Below are 24,403 nucleotides of genomic sequence, written 5' to 3' on the forward strand. Positions count from 1 at the left end.
TAAAAGAATAATAATAATAAAGGAGAAGTCCAAGAATTGTGGTGTGTTTGAATATAATTTTGGAAAGTCCAATATGAGGGCAATGCAATCCTTCTCCAAATGCATTCTACACACACACACACACACACACACACACACACACACACACACACACACACGTCTGCAAATACTCAGATGCTGGAGCTCATGCACTTACGCCCTTTAATGTGCAGTTTGGAGCACACAGAAAGCACCTCAACTCTTTGCCTGCAGACATTCACATCTTGTTGTGACCTACCCAGAGGTGGTTGGAATCTGGGCAGTTTTGTTTTGCTTCATTTTGTTTTTACAAACGTTTAGCCTTTTATGACAGTGTTGAGTCAAGCTCTGCCTCTCCCCCTCTCTCTCAATCTCTCTTTCTTGTCTTAATTAAACTATTTGTTTTTAGATAATTATAGGTTCACATGAAATAATACAGAGATCCTGTGGACCTTTTACTTAGTTTCTCCAAATGGTAACATTCTCCAAAACTGCCCAACATCACGCCCAAGATATTCACCTTGATACAGACAAGCTATAGAAAGCAATGCCCTCACAGGAAGGTTCCTCTTATTTATGCCTTCATTGGTGTCCTTTTACAACTGCCCTTACTTCCCTTCCCGACTCCCTGTCCTGGACCTGGGCCACCACAGCCCCTCTACTCCACAGTTTCCATCACACTTAGAACACCACAATCACATCAGGAAAAGCCTGCTGCCATTGGACAGTGCTCGGGGAACTACTGAGGATGGGGGAGGACCATAAAAGAATATTTATGGCCCGGCTGGCATGGCTCAATGGTTGAGCATTGACCTACGAACCAGGAGGTCACGGTTTCAATTCTTGGTCAGGGCACATGCCTGGGTTGCGGGCTTGATCCCCAGTGTGGGGGCTTGCAGGAGGCAGCCGATCAATGAATCTCTCTAATCATTGATGTTTCTGTCTCTCTCTCCCTCTCCATTCCTCTTTGAAATCAATAAAAATATATTTAGAAAAGAATATTTATGGGGAAAAAATAACTGAGAATATTAATCATAAAGAAAATCAAACATAGAGCAGAAGTTTTGGGCTTTCTTTACTATGGTAAAGGGCAACCATGAATATGAGGTTTGAGTTGTTTTGTGGGACCAGTGGATGAGCTTCTTTAAAATAGATTCCCTTTTCAATTTCAGAAAATAGCGTGTTAGATGGAGGAAACTGTTACTGATTACCTTGGGAGGAGGCAAAGCCTCCCATTGTTCAAGTAATTAGAGGTTACCCAATCACCAGCGAATAATTCAAGAATTTTCTAGGGATTTGAACGTTATAATTTCCTTTCAACATTGACATTAGGTAAAGTTTTATTTTTAACCTTTACTTTCTTAATGGTTCTATTTAGTTTATTTTGTAATTGAAAAATATATTTTTGTTTGATATTGTGGAGTAAGAAATAACAGAGATTCCATGCACATTTTTTTCTTTATTTTATTATTTTCCTCAACACCATTTATCCCCCCATACCCTCTTCTACCTTCTACCTCCAACCCACCCCTTTTCCCCCAAGATCACCACATTGTTGTCCATGTCCATGTGTTCTTTCTCCTTTTTTCTTCTTTGCTCAATACTCCCACTCCCAACACCACCTTCTCTGAGAGAGAGAGAGAGAGAGAGAGAGAGGAGAGAAAGAGAGAGAGAGAGAGAGAGACACTTGTTCCACTTATTTATGCATTCATTGGGTGATTCTTGTATGTGCCCTGACTGGGGATCAAACCCACAACCTGCAACTTTGGTGGAGACAATGCTCCAACATGAGTCTTTGGAATTAAAAATAAATTTTAATAATTGCTTTTATCCTGGAAATAATAAATGAATATTATCTACACTAATAAAAGAGAAACATGCATATTGACCATCACTCCGCTACACCCACCTGCCAATCAGGAGGGAATACGCAAATTAGAAGGACAAAGATGGCAGCCGCCCAGTTGCTCCAGGCACGGAGTGGCGGGGCAGGGCAGGATGCCTGCTATGAGAGGGAGGGGAGGAGGTGAAGGGATCTACAGGAGCAGCACTCTGGCCGTAGTGAAGACTCCAGACTCTGCAGCAAAGACGAAGAAGGCAGACTCTGGCCGGAGCGAAGGCCTGGGTCCCGGGTGCCGGAGGAAAACCGGAGCTGGAAGCCAAGGGAAGGAAGGCCTATTGCACGAATCTCTTTGTGCAATGGGCCTCTAGTTAATTATAATATTTATAGTTAAAGGCAACATTTTTGAGTATCTATTATGTGCCAGGAGCTGTGCTAGATAAATTATCTACATTAGATGCAACTTCAAAATAAGACTACAATGGAGACATTTAAAAATTATTTATCTAAGAAACCATCAACAAAACAACAAGAAAGCCCACCGCATGGGAAAACATATTTGCAAATGCTATCACTGATAAAGGTTTAATCTCCAACATCTACAGGCAGCTTATGCAACTTAATAAGAGGAAGATAAATGATCCAATAAAAAAATGGGCAACAGACCTAAACAGAATATTTTCAAAAGAAGACAGAAGGAAGGCCAAGAGACACATGAAAACATGTTCAAAGTCACTTATTATCCGAGAGATGCAAATCAAAACAACAATGAGGTACCATCTCACACCTGTCAGAATGGCTATCATCAACAAATCAACAAACAACAAGTGTTGGCGAGGAAGCGGAGAAAAAGGAACCCTCGTGCACTGCTGGTGGGAATGCAGACTGGTGCAGCCACTGTGGAGAACAGTATGGAGTTTCCTCAAAAAACTGAAAATGGAACTCCCATTTGACCCAGTAATCCCACTCCTGGGAATATATCCGAAGAAACTAGAAACACCAATCAGAAAGGATATATGCACCACTATGTTCATAGCAGCACAATTTACAATAGCTAAGATTTGGAAACAGCCTAGGTGCCCATCAGCAGATGACTGGATCGGAAAACTGTGGTACATCTACACAATGGAATACTATGCTGCCATAAAAAAGAAGGAATTCTCATCATTTGCAGCAACCTGGATGGAATTGGAGAACATTATGCTAAGTGAAATAAGCCAGTCAATGAAAGAAAAATACCACATGATCTCACTCATTTAGGGATAGTAAAGAACATTATAAAGTGGTGAACAAAAAGATAGATACAGAGTCAGTAAAGCATCAAACAGACTTTCAAAGTACAGGGGGAAAGTTTGGAAAGGTGGGGGAGTTATGAAATCAAACGAAGGACTTGTATGCATGCATATAAGCATAAACAATGGACGCAAAACTCTGGGGGGGGAGGGCATGTGTGGGTGTGGGGTGGGGGGTAATAGTAAGATATGTACACATATAATACCTCAATAAAAATATTAAAAAAAATAAAAAATAAAAATTATTTATCGATTTATTCTAAATGTATTGATGTGACATAGGTTAATAGGATTGTATAGGTTTCAAGTGTACATTTCTATGATACAAGGTCAAAGGAGGCAATTTTAAATCTCTTCTGATGATGTCAGACTACATACACTTATTAGACTAGTCCATGAGCGTGGTCCAAAAGATATCAGTAATTTCCATATTACATTACTATAAGGCACCCTCAGTTCCCTTTTCCTCCTACTCGTAATGACTCCTCCATCCTCGGTGACTCATCACAGACAGCAGGAGCATCACAAGAGCTGGGGGATGGAGAGTAGGGGTAGAGTGGCTTAGGGCACACAAATGTAATGATCATAAGTTTAATATTTTTATTATGCTATCATTTATTGAGTTTCTGTATGCCCTTCCTTGCTATAGTATTAACATTTTTACAAGTGGCAACTATGAAATCAGTTGACATTTATTCTTAATTTACATAAAATAATGGTATTGTTAGAGAGTGACTGCACATGATGTTTAACAAACATTTATTTTTCACCTGGCTCCCCATTCTTTACAAATGAAAGCATAAATCCCAGAGTCATAGGACAAGGGGAAAAGAAGCTGAAAATGCACCTCGACATTTATTCTCTCTGCATTGTGATCTCTGCTGCTCTCCCAGGGGAGAGGGTTGGTCCCTAAAAGGCACACGATGGGGCATGCTGTAAGTGGCACTGCTTCTGGTGAACAAAGTCAGCCATGCAGCCATTCCAGAGCGCATTGTGCCATTTCCTGGTAGCCTGAGCTTTGCAAAATGAGCTATTATTATTGTCTCCAGTTTTCATTTTTGGGGAGCTGAGTCTGAAGGAGTATAAATAGTCTAATATTGCATAGTTAATAAGTGTCGAGGCCTAATTTAGATCAAAGATTGATACTGATATTTGCACTCTAGTTATCATACAGCATGGCCTCTGCCATGGAAACAGGTGACATCGTCCCACTCAGTTGGCTGAGTTAATAGTTATTCCAGCGGCCGATGCCTAGGGAGTTGTGTCACCCTGTGGAGCAAGCCCTGAGAATGTAGTTTACAACTGGAACAAAATCTCTACACATCAGGAGAGTGGCAGGGAAATGAGACACGGGTTGATTTCCCTCCTTTTCCTGATCTTTTATTCTGGTCTTAAAATGGTTTGGTTGTAACTAATAAATGTTATTGGGTGAATAAATGTTCATCCAACATACTGTTTTTATCATAAATAATGTGATGTCCAAACAATACAGGAACTGCCTTCAATAAAACATGTGAATGCTGGGTCTTTCTTGTAATAGTTTGAAAAATATCAATAATGTTGTCAGTTTAACAACAGAACATGCTGTCTGCTCTTTGCATCTTCCTGGCTGTATTAGAAAAGGAGAAACGGCCTTTCATACATATAAAGTGCACTTCACACCACCATGGCCTTAGGAGTTGTTTTAGGAACCCTATGTTTAAATTTAGAACTGAGCAAAATAATGTCTGTCCTAAAGGTAGTGTGGTTTAGTGGATCAGAGTAATGGCTTTAAAATTAGAATACTTTAATTAGAATCTCAGCTGAGGGAGTTTGGACAATGCTTACCTTCTCTGAACCCGTTTTTCTATGTGTAGAGTGGAGATCATTACACCTGCCTCAGAAAGTTGCTGTGAGAATTAAATGAGATAATGAACGCCTATAAAGGCATTAACCAACCTAAATTTCATGGAGGTATAAGCAGAAAAGAACTTTATTTTTTTATTCTCCAAAGACAATTTTTAATTCTTTTCTTCTTTTTAAAAAATTGATTTTTTATTAAAGAGAGGAAGGGGGAAGAGAGTGAGAGAGAGACAGAGAGATAGATAGATAAATAGGTAGATAGAGAGGTATCAATGTATAAGAGAAATATTGACAGGCTGCATCCTGTATGCTCCCAGACCGGGGATCCAACCTGCAACCTGAGTATGTGCCCTGCCTGGGAATGGAACCCACCACCTTCTGGTGCACAGGATGATGCTCCAACCAACTGAGCCACAACAGCCAGGGCCATTCCCTCCCCCTCCTCCTCCTCCTCCTCCTCCTCCTCCTCTCCTCCCTCCTCTTCCTCTTCCTCTTCCTCCTCCTCCTCATCTCCTCCTCCTCCTCTTTCTTTTTAAAATATATATATTTTTCAGAGATGAAGGGAGAGGAAGAGATAGAAACATCAATGATGAGAGAGAATCATTGATCAGCTGTCTCCTGCGCAACTCCCACTGGGGATTAAGCCCACAACCCGTGCATGTGCCCTTGACCAGAATCAAGCCCAAGACCCTTCAGTTTGCAGGCTGACGCTCTATCCACTGAGCCAAACCAGCTAGGGCAAGTTCTTTGCTTTTTAAAGCCGTCTAGTTGGAATCTATGGCTGTAGGTAACATTTAGTGATAATAATTTCATGCTGGTAGCTGGCTTAGTTTGCCCCCCTCTCCTCTCCCAAAATGACCCTGAGACAAACATTTGAGTGCAGTTAGTCTGTCTAGGTGAAGAATCCATGTAGTATAAGAAACGGGGGAAGAAAGACAGGAAAACAAAGTCAGTAAATGCTAGGTTATGAGCAGGTCACTACTATGAGTAACTAGAGCTCAATGTCTCTGAAATGCCATGTGGAACATAGAACATTCTCTTTAGAGGACGAGGAGTGTAGTAGATCCTGCTGGTTCCCCAGCTGGATCCCTACTGGTCCAGGGCACATATCTTGTAGTTACCCTGAGCATTGCATGGCTCACAGTTGCCTTCTCCTGAGAACTGTCTTTGGTTTAGCCCATTAACTAACTCCAGTTGCTGGTAGCTACTGATTGACTGACATGGGGATACAAAAAACCAGCCCTTTGCATCAAAAGGGAACAATTCTCTTGGGTAGTTTAAGCTACAGAACTCTCTCCACCCATGGATCTAGCCAAGGCTAGACTTACCTGTGACCACACCCGGCTTGACTCTCCCCCTACCCTTTGCTGTTACATTCCTCCTTTACAGGTCTCTCCTGAGATGTCTCAGTCACTAAATCCCATTTGAATCCATCTCTACCTCTGCTCCTAGGGAACATGCTCTAAGACAGGGACATTGGCAGAAATTGTTAACAATGTTCACCTCCCATTGGCTGACGGTTTGGTGACACTGACTCGCTGCTGCCTTCCAGGGCCCACACCTCCGCTTGTTTCTGATGGGATTTCCCTGCTCCCCCCATGGAGTGACTGTGGGCATGGTCTCATCAGAATGTTTTGAGCCTGGTAGCCAAGTTCCTTGATGCCTGGGAACCTTGTCCTGCTGGATATGCTGGCAGCTCCCACTGCCAACCTCTCTTCTCCCAGCTGTTGGGTTGCCTCCATCCAGCCTTCCTTCCCATCTTTAGAGAACTTTGAACAGAAAATGAATATCAGCTTCTTCAGCTCACAAACTTCAGGGACACGTGTAAAACTTCAAGAATCACCAAGCTCTGCTTAGCGGGGAGCTGGGAGAGAGGTGGGAAATGCTAAGATTTCCTGTAGACCTGACGCAGCTCTCCAGGGAATGAGATGTTCGTCTCCCATCTTGTACACAGACTGCAATCTCTTCTTGGAAATCCCCCCCACTTGGCTAGTAGGATATCCACTAGACCAACAGTTGTCCTGATTCAACCAATCTATTTTTTAAAATATATTTTTATTGATTTCAGAGGGGAAGGGATAGGGAGAGATAGAAACATCAATGATGAGAGAGAATCATTGATTGGCTACCTTTTGCACGCCCCACACTGGGCATTGAGCCCGAAACCCAGGCATGTGCCCTGACTGGGAATCTAACTGTGATCTCCTGGTTCATAGGTCAATGCTCAACCATTGAGCCACACTAGCCATACCAAGCAATCTATCTTAACTCTAGTCTGTTGCTTATATGGACTGCACAGGTGATGGGGTGGGAGTCAAAGGACCAGATTGACCATCTGTCGGGAGCACTCGCTCCTGAGTCTGCACATACTCCTGAAATTTGCTCACTGCATCATTGTTGGGAGTAAGCTTCTCATTGACCCTGCTCGCTGCAATAATTCTGGAGTACTTACTCCTTGAATCCTGCTCTACTATGCCAACTGTTGGGTCTGAGTCATTCTGCCAGGGACTGGACCTCCTTGGATGCTGGGCATTAGAAGACAGAGAAGACATGAAAAGTTGCAGGGGTATAAGACAGTCTTTATTTCTGTTTAAGTAGCCATTGCTATTAAGGAGCCATTAGACAAAGCAGTTCTTGCTAACACAGTAGCAAACACAGGAGCCATCTTAGCTAAAACAGCCAGCACCAGCAGGTCAGTAATACATCTTTCCTACAAAGCAGCCCCCAACATAGGAGCTCTTCAGGAGTCAGCCTGTACTTCCAAGCTGGTCAATGGAAACTTATACACAACTTCACACAAGCTCAAACAAAAGAGGCTTTATGCCAAATGGTGACCCCAGTATTGGGCTACAGTAAGGCATGCTGCACAGTGTATAGAGTGAAACTGCTGTGTCCTTGCACCTGCCTACGGCAACTTGGCCTTGAGCATCCAACATACACTGACTGATTAGGGTTCCCACACCATCTTTTTTGAATAAGAGGTTACTTATTGCTTTTTGACACTTTGGAACTTAGTTTATATTCAGAAGCCACAGAATACATTCTGCTTATTATTCTTTTATATTTAAATAAATACTTAAATACTCAATATATGGTAGCTGTTATTTAAGTATAGATTTAGTTTCTAGAATTTTTGAAAAGCCATCATATCTTACTGTTTGTTTTAATAATGTAACTCATCATGTTTGATGAAAAGATGAGGTGTCAAGAATCAAGAGACCTGGGTCATTGTTTCTCTGTGACCTGTTTCTTTCTTTGTGACCTGGGTCATTGTTTCTCTGTGACCTGTTTCTTTTCATTTCACCGCCCAAGGCTTTGAATTCACAGCCATCAAACAGGATAATAAAGCTACTTTACATATTCCATAGAGTTGTTGTAAGTCTGAAATGGAGAGTAACATGCAAAAATGTATTTGGGAGTAAAATAGTAAAATGTCAGGTAATTTATCTATAATAATAAAAGCATAATATGCAAATTGACCAAATGACCAAACAGCAGAACAACCATCTGGACAACCATGCTATGACACGCACTGGTGTCAGGCCAGCCAAAGAGGGTGCAATGCAACTGGTTGGGGGGCCCCGCCATCGCCCCATGATCACCACAAAGAGGGAGGCCCAGGCCACCCTCTGTGGGGCGATCGATGGGGGGAATGATTCTTTTGTATCATTCATTCATTCATTGGTTCATAGTTATTTCTGTGTGCTAAGGTACCTTGGTAGGTAGTAGGAATACAGAGGGGGCTCTGCGATTAATCGCCTCAAAGAGGGAGGCCCAGGCCACTAGCTGGCTGGGTGATCGATCAGGGAGGGGGGAAGATCAGGAAGAGGAAGTCAGAAGGTGTCCTATTTTATCACAGCACCGTGTACTCCCCCAAAGAGGGAGGCCCAGGCCTCTGGCCAGCGATGCTGTGGGGGGTGTGTGGGGCTGGCCAGTGATCACTCCACAGAGGGAGGCCCAGGCCAGCCAAGTGATCATACCCCATGCCTGTCGCCCACAGAGGGAGGCGACCTGTGGCAAGGGTGGGGAGCAGTGCTACACAGATGGCAAGCAGTGGTAGTGGTGGGGGTGGAGCCAGCTGCTAGCAGCGGGGGAAGGAAAGCCCAGATAGGCCCTGATCACTAGCCAGGCCTAGGGACCCTACCCGAGGGGTCCTGGATTGTGATAGGATGCAGGCCGGGCTGAGGGACACCCCCTCCACCCCTGTGTACGAATTTTGTGCACTGGGCCCCTAGTATATATATAAAAGTTTAAGCGACCGAATGACCAGACAACTGAACGACCGGTTGACCAGTTGCTATGACGTGCACTGACCACCAGGGGACAGACGCTCAACAAACAGGATTGGGCTTCCTCCTGTCTGGATCGGGCCTGCAGGGATTGGGCCAAAACTGGCTATCTGACATCCCCTGAAGGGTCCTGGATTGCAAGAGGATGCAGGCCAGGCCAAGGGACCCCACTGGTGCATGAATCTGTGTACCGGGCCTCTAGTAGTTAATAAAATAACTCACTTTAGATCCTCACGCCAATCCAACAAGCTGCTGGGGCTGAGACCTGACTCATTTAGGCAAACAGATGCCATGTGAAATGATGACAAAGTGATAAACATATGTAAATATTTCATATGGAAGTGAAATATGAAAAAATACAAAACACAGTTCCAAAAATGGGAAAGCTGGGCCATGCATAGTCACAGCCAAAAGAGACGCAGGTGTCAGAGTGGGTCACGAGCTAAAAACAGGCCCTCTGCTGCTATTTAAAAGTTTACCAGGAATTATTAATAACCATGGACCACACATTCTTATTTTCATTTTTATTTATTTATTTTTGTTAATCCTCACCCAAGGATAGTTTTTCTATTATATTTTAGAGAGTGGAAGGGAGGGAGAGAAGAAGGAAGTGAGAGAGAGAGAGAGAAAGAGAGAGAGAGAGAGAGAGAGAGAGAGCGAGCGATTGGTTGCTGCCTGCATGAACCCTGACTGGGGCCAGGGATCAAACTTGCACCCAGGTATGCACCCTTTACTGGGAATCGAACCCAAGTCCCTTTGGTGCGTGGGCCGATGCTCTAACCACTGAGCAACACTGGCCAGGGCCACGTATAATTTTGCCATTTGTTCACATTTCATGATGTTGCATGCTGTTAATTGGGCAAGTGTATGTAGAATAAGAGAGAATGGGCTGTGTTCAAATTCCTACTCCTGGTGACATTGGACTCACCATCTACCTCTCCGGGTTCTTTGTTGGTCAAATTGGTGTAATCATGTATATCTGTTCACAGGCTGGCTACAGATGACATGGCATTCTGTATGTGAAAGTGCTTTTAAAAAGCATAGTTTTGCCCTAAATGGTTGCTCAGTGGTTAGAGTGTCAGCCCTTGGACTGAAGGGTTGCAGGTTTGATTCTGGTCAAGGGCATGGACATCGGTTGCAGGCTTGATCCCTAGCCCTGGTTGGGGTGCATGGGGTGCATTGTGTCTCTCTCACATGTTTCTCTCTCTCTGTCTCTCTCCCTCCCTTCCACTCTCTCTAAAAATCAAAGGAAAAGAAATATCCTTGGGTGAGGATTAACAAACAAACAAACAAAGCATAGTTATGCTGTAGAGGTATAAAGTGGTATTAAATGTGATAAATTAAGGATGGAAAAGTCTATAAAAAAGTGTAAAAGTCTGAAAAAGAGGAAGTCAGAAGGTGTCTATTTTATCTCAGCACCATGTACTTCCCCAAAGAAAAAGTGTCTCTAAATTTCAGAGAGAGAGAGAGAGAGAGAGAGAGAGAGAGAGAGAGAGAGAGAGAGAGAATATGTAATCCTCTTACATATTCATCACACAGCTTTAACATTACGTTATCATCATTCTGGAAAGACCATTCTTTTAATAACATACTCTTGTTAATTTTAAACATTTTATTTGGAAAAAACTTCAAATAAGAATAAATAGATAGAATAATCCTATATAATAAAGACATAATATGCGAATGGTCGTTATGCTGTGAAGCTTAAAGACCGACTGGGTAACGACTGGATCACAGATCAGCAGGAGGGTGGGGCAGCAAACTACAAGCAGGTGGCAGAGAGCTATAGGAGGGGGCAGGGCAGCAAGCTATGAGGGGGGAGAGGGGGGAGGTGGGGGGAGATGACACAGGGGGAACTACAGGAGGGTGGCAGCGAGCTACTGGCGCACGGATTCGTACTCAGGGCTACTAGTGTAATATAAATAGAATAATTTCATGTAAGAATAAGTATAGTGTGAAGAAGGTGCAAAGACCCTTTACCCACATTCACCTGTCAATATTTTGCTCCTTTTTCTGGTCATTGGCACATGTACTCTTTTTAAAAAAATATATATTTTATTGATTTTTTACAGAGAGGAAGGGAGAGGGATAGAGAGCTAGAAACATCGATGAGAGAGAAACATCGACCAGCTGCCTCCTGCACACCCCCTACCAGGGATGTGCCCGCAACCAATGTACATGCCCTTGACCGGAATTGAACCTGGGACCCTTCAGTCCGCAGACCGAAGCTCTATCCACCGAGCCAAACCGGTTTCAGCGGCACATGTACTCTTAATCCTGAAACATTTGAGCAGAGTTTATACCTATCGGGGCCATTTGACAAAAAATATTGTGTCTGTGTATTTCTCAAGAATAAAGATATGCTCTTTTATAAATACAGTTATCACTTTCATAATTTATATTGCTATAATTTTATTCTATTTCAAGTGTTTCGGCTGACCCAGCGGTGTCTTGGAGTCTGTCTTCCTCCCACTAGACCCAGACTAGAGGCAGGGGTTGCATTTAGTGGTCCCTCCTCTCTGCCTCCTGTAACAGGAAGCACTTCCACAGGCTTTCTTTGTTTCTTACAATGTGGACAATGTAAAAACTTACATTCCTCCTCCAGGCCATTTGTTTCGATGGATTGCTCCTCATTTGGACTTTTAGAGACCATTTCCTCATGATTACATTAGACTCGCATTCTTGGCCAGACACTGAGCAGGCGATGGTGCCTCAGGTGTTGTGTTTGGCGGAAGAACACCTGTCTGCCCGTACTGGGGTGCTGTCTGATTTCTCCACTGTGTAATCAATATTTTTCACTTGCAGCATTCCCCAACCTGTGGGAGACACTTTAGGAGCAGCACAATTCTGCTGCTCACCAAGTTGACCCCCAGGATCCAGCATTCATTCACAAATCTTGCCTGACCCAATATTATTATAATAATTGCAACATGCTGATTTTTTGACCCACTACTCCTTCCATATTTATTCGGTAGCACTTGGCATTCTGCTGTAAGCAAGAACATTCTCTTTCTCCCAATATATTTATTTGTCTATTTATTATCAATATGGAATAATGAATTCCACCCCCATGCCCCCAACCCAAATTGCTTCTAATTGCTATAGTTACTTATTTTGGTGCTGAAATTGTCCCATACTGGCTAGCTGGAGTGTCTTTAAGCTGCCTTCTATGTCCTTACACATGCCCCCATCAATTGTTTGAGCACTTAATTTAGAGCTGGCAAGATCATCTTGTGCCCATTCAGCCAAGCCCTGGAATCAGCCATTGCTCTGAGGAGCGTGGCTCCCTCTAGTGGGCAATGGCATTAGATCCCTCACTCAAGGCACCAGGAGTGCTCATTGCTGGGGAGTGTGGCATTTGGCCCTTTCAGTGCACAGAGCTAGGAAATGCATGCATACACAGATTTATTCTATAGTATACATTATATTTCTTATACATTATATATAATATACATTGCAGTTAGTATGCACTTATATGCATATATGCTAAAACAGTCACACACACATGTGTATGCACACACATAATCTTTGAAATTATGAATTCACACCAATAACTCCAATTTCCAAACCATCCCTGCAGGGTTCTTTCTTGTCTTTCCCCACTTCATGCTTTTATGTACCTTCTTCCTGATTGAGAAACCTGGCTCCCAAATGTATTCACTTGCTCAGTCCTATAATACATCTACAACTGTTTACCATTGCTTTGCTCATTCATTACAAAAAGCAAGCCTTCTGAAAAACAGTTGAGAATTTGTTTGAAATTCTTGCCCTCTCCTCACCCTACCCCATTCTGCCCCAAACTGAGTGTGTATCGTCAATTACTTCGATTAGTTTCTTTCTTTTATCTTGCCTTCTTCCCATTCTTCCTCCCTCCCTCCTTTCCTTCCTCCTTTCTTGTTCTATTTCTGTTTCACTTAAGGTTGGTTATAGTATTTATCTGAAATACAGTTAAACGTATGTGGCTCAGTTTTAGTCCCCCTTTATTTCCACCCATATGTATATGTCTGTCTGTATAAGATTAAAGGCTTCAGAAAGTTCAACTCTACACAAACAGGAATACCAGTATTCAGAAATGTCACTTCCTTCCACATCACCTCCATGTCTTCTCCAGCCAACACAATATATATTAACAAAAACACATGCATTGAAACACAGTGATATGGTTGCCTGTGTGGGAATAAGAAAGGAATAGAGTTAGGGGTGAATGGATCCATCAGTCAATTAATCAAGATGGAGGCTTTGCACCCCAGGTCGGTAATGATCATGTACCATGAACTGAGAGACATGACTGACTGCATGATCACACACTTAAGGTTAAACAAAAGTTTTCCAAAGCCCTGGAGACATACAGCAGCATTTCCCAATATATGCTTTGCAGAACCCTAGTCTCATGAGATACCAAGTAGGAGAAAAAATGGATCTGGTCACAAAGAATGGGTAAAAGTACTCATCTGATCTGCTTCTTGGAAGTAATTTCTATTAAGAAACTATGTTTCTATGAGTTTGACTTTAAAAAAAAAATCTCATAGAAACTGAGTGTAGAAAAGTGGTTACCAAAGTAAAATAAGCCAGACAGAGGAAGACAAATATTGTGTGATATCACTTATATGTGGAATCTAAAGATCAAAATAAAGGAACAAACTAGAAACAGAGCATAGATGCAGAGAACAGACAGGTGGAGACCAGAGGGGAGAGGTGCTGGGGGATGGGGTTAAAAAGGTGATGGGTTTGAGAAGTACTGATTGGTAGTCACAGAATAGTCCCGGGGATGTAAAGTACAGCACAGGGAATATAGTCAACAATATGGTAATAATTGTGTGTGGTGCCAGGTGGGCACTTGAATTATCGGAGGGAACATTTTGTAACCCATATGAACGTCTATCTGCTGTGCTGTGCACTCAAAGCTAATATGACAAAGTGTTGAATGCAAACTGTGATAATAAAATAAAATAAAATAAAATAAAATAAAAAGAAAATTGGTTACCAGGGGCCGGGTGGTAAGGAGAATAGGTAGCGGTTGGTAGAAGTGTACAAACTTTCAACAGTGCGATGATGAAGGTCTGAGGATCTAATGTAAACCATGGCAACTAGAGTTGATAACACTATATTTGTACAACTAAAATTTGCTAAAAGAGTAAAACTTAAACATTCCCACCAAAAAAATTATAAATATATATAAGGTGATGGATATGTTAAATAGATGGGAGAAACCCTTTCCTAATGTGTATGTATGTCAAGTTACCATGATGTACACTTTAATGCCTTAACATTTTATGTGTCAATTATACTTTAATAAAACGGGACTACAAAAAGAAACTAAGCCTGCTAAATGAAGCCTGCTAAGAGAAACTAAACCTTACTTGACATGGGTGTCTTTGAACAAATATTTACTTATCTTTTTTAGAACTGGTCTTCAGAGGGACAGACTTTGGGGAGTTTGGTTCTATTCACTCACTCAAGAAACAATTACTGAGCACTTCCTTCGCGCTGGGTGCCCTTTTTGGTGCTGTGGATGGACAACCAGCAAAACAAAGAAGCACTGGCCCTTGTGGAATTTCTACTTCAGGAGGGTTTGTGGGGCGGGGGAGGCAGACAGAAATATCCACTAGGGAGCCCCCTGGGGACGGATGAAGGACGCCTGCTGGCCGCCTTTCCCCTTTGGGAACACTTCAGATTGACTTCAAAATGCTGACCCAGAAAGAAAACGGTGCAATAAAGGCTTCAACCAGCCTTGTTGCTAAGCATCAGGTCAAGAGGGAACACTTCGAGGGCTCCCCTTTCTACTTCATCTGCATCCATCTGCACAAGCCCAAAATTAAGGGTATAAAATTTAAAAATCAAGGGGAAAATTCTTGAGTTTTTAATCACATTCCCATGTTGATAAAATATTTATGAGCTCTCCTTTAATTAATTAGAATAAACTATGGAACACTGCTGGAAACAAATTGAAAATTTAATAAAGTAAGTTCACTTCCAATTTCTTGCAAAGAAAGAAGCTAATTATATTTAGTTCTGTAATTATAACTTTAATTAAAATATAATGCAAAATATTTCAGAAAGTGAAAACAGTGCTGAGTAATAAAATGGGGCCTTTAAGACAATTTGCTCTTTAGACAAAAATTTATAATTTAAAATGAAGCCTTTAGTGTACCATTTCCCCCAAATTTCATCCTTTTAGTATAAATTTAATTTAACAGCCTTTCTATAAAGACTAATTAATGTTTATTTACTGTTTTAAACCTATTTCTTTCTGTTTGTTGAGTGCTGAGAATCTCCTCTGCATCCGTCTTTGTCTTCTTTGAGGAGTAGGTTGAAGAGATGCTCTGTGCTCCTTGTACGTCATTATTGACAGCACATCCCTCCTGAGGTAGAACATGGCTTCGAACTTAGTGACTTGAAACGCGAAAGCTCGATGCCCGCAGATGTATGTGCCCATGTCTGCCCCCTTCAGCTGGCGGCATGGCAAAGATTTGATTGCTCCAGGCAGACATCCAGGGAGCAGGAAATTTAGATCCTCTAAAATGAAATCAGGACGGGGATGAAATGACCTTCTGGTGATGTTGTTAATAATCATTTGCTCTCAAACACTTCTCAGAGGAATAGAGTTGACTAATAGTTAGTCCAGATATTAGACTTAATTTCCAAATTCTATTGGAATCTGGAGCCATTTGCCATGATGTTGAAGTCATATCATTTCTAAAGGACTTTTAGAATGCTTATTTGAAAGCTACTCTGCTTTTACCCAAATCACAGAGGTTTATGGAAGGGAAATGACAAGTTTGGAAAACCTGCATCTTTTAAACTCAGTATCTCTTCATATTTCAGCCTTCAATGAAAGATTCACTTGACTTCATCTGAATCAATTTATAACAACTAAAATATTATTGAATGCATACTGTAGAAAAGGGTTATATTGTCTGTACAAAAATCTCTCCGAGTAATTACTGAAAATCAGATTTTTGTACCATCAGTGTCCTTACACTCAGAGTTAAATTTAGCTAGTTATTCAGCTAGTTAGGAAACATACTAGGTCTTTGCAGGTTTCTAGAGTTGAGTAAGTTAGTCCTTAACTCAAAGAATCTATAACCTTAGTGGCTGATGTTGGAAGGAGGGATGTAAACCATCAGCAACTCTTTGCTTTCCCTCAGGGCAGAATCCCCCGCCCTGGGCTGGCGGCAGTGAGGGAGGAGTCAGTAGGCAGAAGCGACTGCCAGCTTTGCACACCGAGAATAAAGTCCTGTCGCCTGTGATTTGGGACTGCTGGGACACAAGGCAACGATGTATTCAGAATTCGTTTTCCACTTAGTGCTGTGCTTTAGGACCCACAATCTTGAGTGCCCATTCCTAGAATACTCAAGATTATTCCAAAACATTTCAAGAACCCTCTCTCAGCGTTTCAAAACTCGGATCTTTCCAGAAGCGATTGGTGGCTTTGGGCGACTTTGTGTGCTTCATCCTGGTGTCCTCCTCCGTGGCCTACACACCATGGATGCACTAACTTTTACTGCCTGTTTAGTTGTAATCAATAAAATGCTTTGAAAAGGTATTTGGAAAAGTTTTGTTCATCCTGCTAAGCCAAGCAGAGCAGAAGCACCTGGAGAAAAAGCTCATCACTCCTCTTCTCGCTCCAGCCCCTCCGATGTCATGACCGGGACCGGCTGGTGAGCACACTCGCCTGGTTCTTGCTGTAGCCGGCTTTAATGCTTTTAAACCAGAAATGTTGAGATACTGAACACAATAGCCATCAACTTTCTTTTAGGTTTTGTAACAGCCAGCATTCCCTGCAGAGCCTGCCTGCTGCCAGGGACCCAGGGACCCGTGACCCAGGACCCAGGGAGGGGTCTCAGTGGGGGCGAGCTCTGAGTCCCCGAGCTCAGAACTCCAAGCCTCCAACTCAGTGGTCCTGTGAGAGGGGGTGGGGGTGGAGACAGGAAGATACATTTGCCCTCCAGGGGACACCTGGCAGCGCCTGAAGCATTTTCGGTGGCCACACCCATAGTGAGGGTGCTTAGTAGTGGGTAGAGGCCAGAAATGCTGCAAAAATCCTGCCATGCACAGATCAGCCCTTCCCAGCAAAAAAAAAAAAAAAAAAATTATCCAGCCAGAAGTCAATAAAGCCAGGTCAAGAAACCCTAGATCAGAGAAACTTTGAGGACCCAGTCCCTGAAGGAGGGGTTTGCCCTCCCACTTGTGGGCAGTTCTACGGGGAAAGAATATATAGCCACTCACACTTCATCGGTGCAGTGCCTTTCAGTTTATTATGTGCTTTCTTGTTATTATGGACAACATGTTTGTGCCCGCCTCCCAGACCCTCATTCATATTTTGAAAACTTAAGCCTCAGTGTGGCGGCTTTAAATGGTGAGGCCTTTGGGAAATAATTAGGTTATGAGGGTGGATCCCTCATGAATGGGGTTATCCTATCTAATAAAAGAGTAATATGCAAATTGACCTACATCCACCACACCCACCAGCCACGCCCACCATCCAATCAGGAGCGAATATGCAAATAAACCCAACCAAGATGGCTGTGGCCACAGAGAGCAGGAGGAAGGCTTGGGTTTCCCCGGCAATGGAGGAAGCCAATCTTTCCACCTGCCCTTGCCGGCCCAGGCCTCTACTCAATGCTATAAAGTTTCAATGATAGAAGATAAATAAATCCCAACAAAAATAGCGGCAGCCACGGAGCTGGAGAGAGCAGGAGGCTAGGGTTGCCCCTGGAGATGGAGGAAGCCAAGCTTTCCACCTGCCCTGGCTGGCCCAGGCTTCCGCCTAAGGCTACAAAATTTCAATTATAGAAGATAAATAAATCCCAACAGAAATGGCTGCCGCCACGGAGCGAGCAGAAGGCTTGGCTCTGCTCCAGGCTACAAAATTTCAATTGTAGAAGATAAATAAATCCCAGATATCAGGGTCTCCACTTGGGTCACCGGGGGGCGTGGCCAGCCTGCAATCCACCAAAGGCCCCTCACCCAGGCTGCCCCACACCCACACCCTTCAGGACAAACCAGCCAGCCCCCAACTGTGCACCAGGCCTTTATCCTATCTAAGAAAAGAGTAATATGCAGATTGACCATCACTCCAACACACAAGATGGCTGCCCCCATGTGGTCAAAGATCCTGCCCCCATGTGGACACAACATGGCCACCACAAGATGGCCAGCAGGGGAGGGCAGTTAGGGGTGACCAGGCCAACAGATGAGGGAAGTTGGGGGTGACCGGGACTTCAGGGAAGGGCAGTTAGGGGTGACCAGGCCTGCAGGGGAGTGGTTAGGGGGTGATCAGGCTGGCAGGCAGAAGCGGTTAGGGGCAATCAAGAAGGCAGGCAGACGAGCAGTTGAGAGCCAGCAGTCCTGGATTGTGAGAGGGCAGTCGGATATCCCTCAAGGGATCCCAGATTGGAGAGGGTGCAGGCTGGGCTAAGGGACACTCCCCCCCCCCCCCACCCCCGTGCATGAATTTCGTGCACTGGGCCTCTAGTTGCTCTTATAAAAGGGGCTCAGAGAGCTCACTCCCCTTTCTGACACGTGAAGATACACCTCAGAAGTCAGCAGTCGGCACCCAGGAAGAGAGCCTTCACCCGCATCCAACCACAGAGACCCTGACCCTGGACTTCCAGCCCCCGGGACCATGGGAAGTAAAATTGTGTTGCTTAAGCAAATTTGCATTTGTATCATGATGTCAGATGATGTAGATGCCGCTGGTCCAGAGAACACATCTGCTTATCGCTGCTCTTGGGTATTGATTCCTTTGCTGGCCCTTATGTGCACAGCACCACCCCATTCTCCTGTCCCTTTCTGTCACTCTCTCACTGTGTGAATCTGCCATATTGATTGTTCTTTATTTAAATTCCCATTGGTATGGTCTTTGTAGGAAAGGAGACACATCTGTATTGTTTACTATCATTCCTCTGTGTGTCACACAGTACTTGGCATATAATTGAAATTAAAAAAGGAGGTTATCAATTAATATAAATGAAGAAATGGAAGGAAGGAATGAATGAATGAATGAATGAATGAAAAGTTCCAACAATGATGAACACTGTTTTGTACAAGCTTTGACATGTTTAATGTTTCTTTGGAACTGTTTGTGAAGGAAAAAAATAATATTTTGCCAAGTGGCAATTCAAAATATTGAGTTAGTTAAATTTCAACCTCCAAGACATGCTGAGGGATCTAAGCTGGGTATTTACATTTCAAAATTCATGGGAACCAGCCCAGAGATCCTAATGTGGCGATTATGCAGTATTTCAAACATGATCACTGAACTTTCAAAGAAAATGCTGCTTGGAAAGCAATGGATTGTTTTGTCATTAACTATTTACATGCAGGTCTCCAACTGTCACCATTAGAAACTTCCCTAGTGTACGAGAACACAGTACAGTCATGCTTTGGCCTTCAATGCACTAATTGGCTTATAAGCCAACTCATTTATAGGGATATTTAAGGCCCAAGAAATTGGAAATATTTATGTGTCAGTTCAAGACTCTTAAAAACAAACAAACAAACAAACAAATCAAAAGAACAGAACTGGGTAGCCGGGTTTCCATTAGTTTTTTTTTTTTTTTTTCAGTGTTAAATGAAACACCTCTGCTTGATAGGCCTCATTTGACAATGACAGTTCCATCAGTCAGACAACATGACTAAAAGTCTTGGTCATTAGCAACTCAGTCAGGAAAAGAGAACAATTGGACATTTAAGAACCTTTTACTTTTCTGTCATTTTAGGCTAAATGACACTCTTAAATGATGGCCAGTTAAACCCACAGAATCTATTAGTAACTTGAAAATAAGTGTGAAGGGAAGCCTAAACTCAAAGAAAATTTAAACTTGCACTTACCAGGCATGTCACATCATGGCTACTGGTAATAAAAGCATTTTTTGTTTTATGTTGCAATATCTAGAGAGAATAATATTTCTTTGCACCAGAGTAAAAAGTGATATTGCAACATTCATCACATTCTTTGATATAAAATAGCCTAAAAAGTTTGAAAATTGATGTTCATTATTTCAAAGTTAATTTAAAAGCCTGGTGCATTTATAGAAGTTTTCTTGGTTGCTTTTCATAAAGTTCCATATTCAATTTTCAGAAGCATTTCCTTACATGAATTTCATGGATTTTGTTGGGTTCCCAGGAGTAATTGCTCAGGTTTTAATGGCGGTGGTAGAACCAGACCAATTTTTGAGCACATTTATTTTCTTATAATCACTCAGCTGTTGGTCCTATTGCATCGCAATGACCAAAGAAACAAAGAATGGTCATTTTTCAAATTCTGCAAGATTTAATCAGAGTCCAAACTTTTACTCTCTTCTGTTTTTTCCCCCTCAAGGTCTCTAAATCACTGATCAAATGAAAGAAAACTCAATCTAGGAGGTGAAAAAGAACCAAGACTCCAGGCACAGTTGAAATGGACTGCCACTTTTATATGTACATTGATTTTTACACAACTGCATTCAGAAACAAAATACCATCCTCTGGGATCCATTCATTCAGAGTTCTTTTCTCAGATAAACTGAAAACAACGTGAATCCAGAGCAGCAACTCTCTTTTAGTGAGAAATCTGAATCCTCTCTCAAGAAGCTAACGTGTTTGTACTTCCCTTATCTGATGAACAACTAGGACAACTATTGAATTATATAAACCTATTGGACATTTGCATAATAAAGTAGGTGCAATTTCTCCTAGAAATTCAGATTTAAGACAAAGATTTAAGACTGGAGAAGTAAGAGACGCTAATTCTGCCACTTAATTATCTTCTAAATACTAGAAAGGTAATAACATGACAAATTTTTTTGAGAGTACTGTGGGAGGTATTTATGTACCTCTCCATGATTGTGATCATTATTCAATCTAGTGCAAAAGATTGGTAAAATGCAAAAGAGGTATATGAACCAATGCATTTTATATGTAATAAAATATTGATAGAACTTCTTTTCTTTTGATTTAATGGAAAATTTTCTTAGGGCAAAGTTAAGAGAAAGAGTTAATTTAAAATAAAGTTAAAGAAAATAATGGAATAGGGTATTCAAGATAAGGGCGCAAGTGTGAAGGACTGAAGTATGGGAAATACTGCTAAGTTGTAGTTATTTTTCTTGAGACATCAGTGAGCTGTGTTCAACATTTATAAGATGTTTGAAGAAGAGGGTGGGAGGAGAGAATGAGAGTAAAGGAAGGAGAAAAAAGGACCTGGCTTTTGGAAAAGTATAGCTACTGGAAATTCATCAGAAAGGAAAAAGGAGAAAACATTAAACTGTACTTTGAAAAGTGAAATAAAACATACAGAAGTACACAGAATAATATACTGAACAGGAGTGTATCCCTCACACAGTCCAACTGATCACCTCGAGGCTGATTTTGTTTCATCTGTATCTCCATTCTCTCCAGTTATTTTGAAATATCCCAGATATAATATCATTTCTTCTGTAAATATTTCTGCATGAATACTTAAAAGAGGAGAAATCTTTAAAAACAAAGTAGACTTCTAGTCTCAGTCTAGAACTTGCAAGTTGCCACTCTGTCCTAACAACAAGAAAAAAGCCAAATAAACTAAAAAATTAACAACTCTTCTTATCTGTCAGGAAAGTGAGGTCACAAGGCAAACCACTGCCCCTACCTGGAAAGACAGATAAGTGGACCCAGGAAAATCTCAGCTCACTGGCGCAGGAACCCAGAAGCACAACTCTCCAGTCTCCTTGGGAGCCAGTGCTGGGTGGGAATACCCGAACTATAATTGATGAAGGCTCCGTGTAGACAATTTTGAAGTTAAAATCTCCAGGGGGACTAGTCATATGAAGGGGGGTGGGAGGCCTCTCACATTTTTGTTTTATCTCCTGGAGTTGTATCAGGCCTTCACAGGGAATACTGGAGAAAATTCCTATGTGCTTTTGGCAAGGGAGGGGGAAAAGAAAGCGTTTGAAACATACCAGAACACTCTGTTCTTTTTAACAAGGCTTGCCCTTGGGAGAAATTATTTTATCAGAGCCTAACCTATGGAGATTTTATCAGAGCCTAGCTGATCTGGGCAAGGGAAACTCGCAACCTTAGCTGACTGTAGCTTTCAACATGGGGGAAGAGAAACACCCAACTCCAGTTCTCTGCAGCCATCCTGCCCCACCTAAGTGGAGGGAGAAAATTCTGAGAAGTTCTTGTGCAGTTCACAGTCAGAGGCACAAGCTGAGCAAAAGACTGAAAACTAATCATAGGTTTACAGACTGTTTTACATGCCACCCCCTTATTACTATGTCACTAAAAACCTTTTCACTACAATCTCTTTTACCCAGCACAGGATCTTCACTCTTCAACAAAAATGACAAGGCTTACTAAAAGTAAAAAAATCACAGTTGAAGATACAGAGCCAACATCAGAACCAGAGTCAGATATGACAGGAATGTTGGAATTATAAGAACAGTATAGTTAATATGCTTGGGGTTCAATGGAAAAAGTAGACAACTTGCAAAAAGAGGTGGCTAATGTAAGAAGAAAAATGGAAATTTTAAGAAAGAATCCAAAAGAAATACTAGATATCAAAAACAGTTACAGAGATAAAGAATTCTATTGATGGAAAGAAAAGAGAATACCCAAGAACTGTGAGATAACTACAAAAGGTTTAACATACATATAATCAGAATACCAGAAGGAGAAGAGAGAAAAAAAAACCCCAGAAGCAATATTTATAATAGTGATTAAAAGTTCCACTAAATTGATGTGAGACATCAGACAGCAAACCAGAAAGCTCAGAGAACACCAGGCAGGATGAATTCCAAAAAACCTATACCTAGGCATATCATATTCAACTTTCAGACAATGTAAGATAAATAAAAAATATTGAAAAAAGTCAAATTTTAAAAACAACAACAACCCTACTTTACCTACAGAGAACCAAATGTAAGGATTATATCTAACTTCTCCTCCCATGGAACCTAAAAGAGAGTGTAGTAAATTATTTAAAGTGTTAAACAAAAAACCTCACTAAACTACAGTTCTATAACCTATAAATTTACCCTTTAAATGTGAAAGAGAACTAAAAGCTTTCACAAACAAAAATTGAGAGAATTTGTTGCCAGTTGACTGCCAGGGTGATTCTCTGAGACCCTGCCCCACCCAACTTGACTGCCCAGCCCAAAGCTTTTCAGCACCTTTCCATGCAATGGTCTATCTTGGCTCACTCTATAGAATTTCCTAACATCACTCAAAGCTTCACAAACCCTAAAAGGTAGCTTCTGGCCTTGGCATGTACCATATTCCTTGCTAGCAGTCTAAAGCCTCAGACTAGTGGAAGCAGTCATCAGTTTTCAGTTTAGCCTCTCCTTGGTGCATTCAAGCAAGCACAAGTGGCAACCATATCCAAATGCAGGTCATTCTGTAGCTCCTACCAGGTGGTTCCAGGCCAGGGACAGGCAACAGCTGACCTTGACCTGCACCAGAGCCCCTCCAAAGAGGCCCTAAAAGCAATACACATGGTGGCTAGCTTCAGACCAAATCAGATAACCAAACAATTAGCACCACAAACAAAACCTGCAAAGGCAGACTCAGCAGGCACCAGGGCCCTGCTAAAGCAAATCTCACTTCATGGGGTCAGCCCCTACACAACAGCTTGTCTGCTATAATCATGCTCATTCCTCACAGCCAGTCAGCTAGTGGGTCAATTCCTCCCACTGATGTCCCAATAGCAATCAAGGTTCAACTACAACAGATGGCACACACAACACACACAGGGACACCATAGGAGCATACTACTCAGGTGATTAGGGAGACTGCACCAGTGAACAACTACTATACAAAGCCACTCTGTCAAGACTAGGAGATGTAGCAGATCTACCTTATATATGCAAAACAAAACAAAACAATTCCTCCAAAATGAGGAGACAAAGAATGAAGTGAAAGAACAGGACAAAACTCCAGAAAAAGAGCAAAATAAAATTAAAACAAGCCATCTACCCAATGCAGTGTTTAAAACACTGGTTATAAGGGTGCTCAATAGACTTAGGGGAAGAATTGATTAACTGACTAAGAACTTTAATGAAGAGATGGGAAACATGAAAATGGAGATAGAAAACATAAAAAAGAACCAGTCAGAAATAAAGAATACAACTGAAATGAAGAATATACAATAGAGAAGCAACAAT

Source organism: Eptesicus fuscus, chromosome 18 (genome assembly GCF_027574615.1).
Source record: "Eptesicus fuscus isolate TK198812 chromosome 18, DD_ASM_mEF_20220401, whole genome shotgun sequence".
NCBI classification, from domain to species: Eukaryota; Metazoa; Chordata; class Mammalia; order Chiroptera; family Vespertilionidae; genus Eptesicus; species Eptesicus fuscus.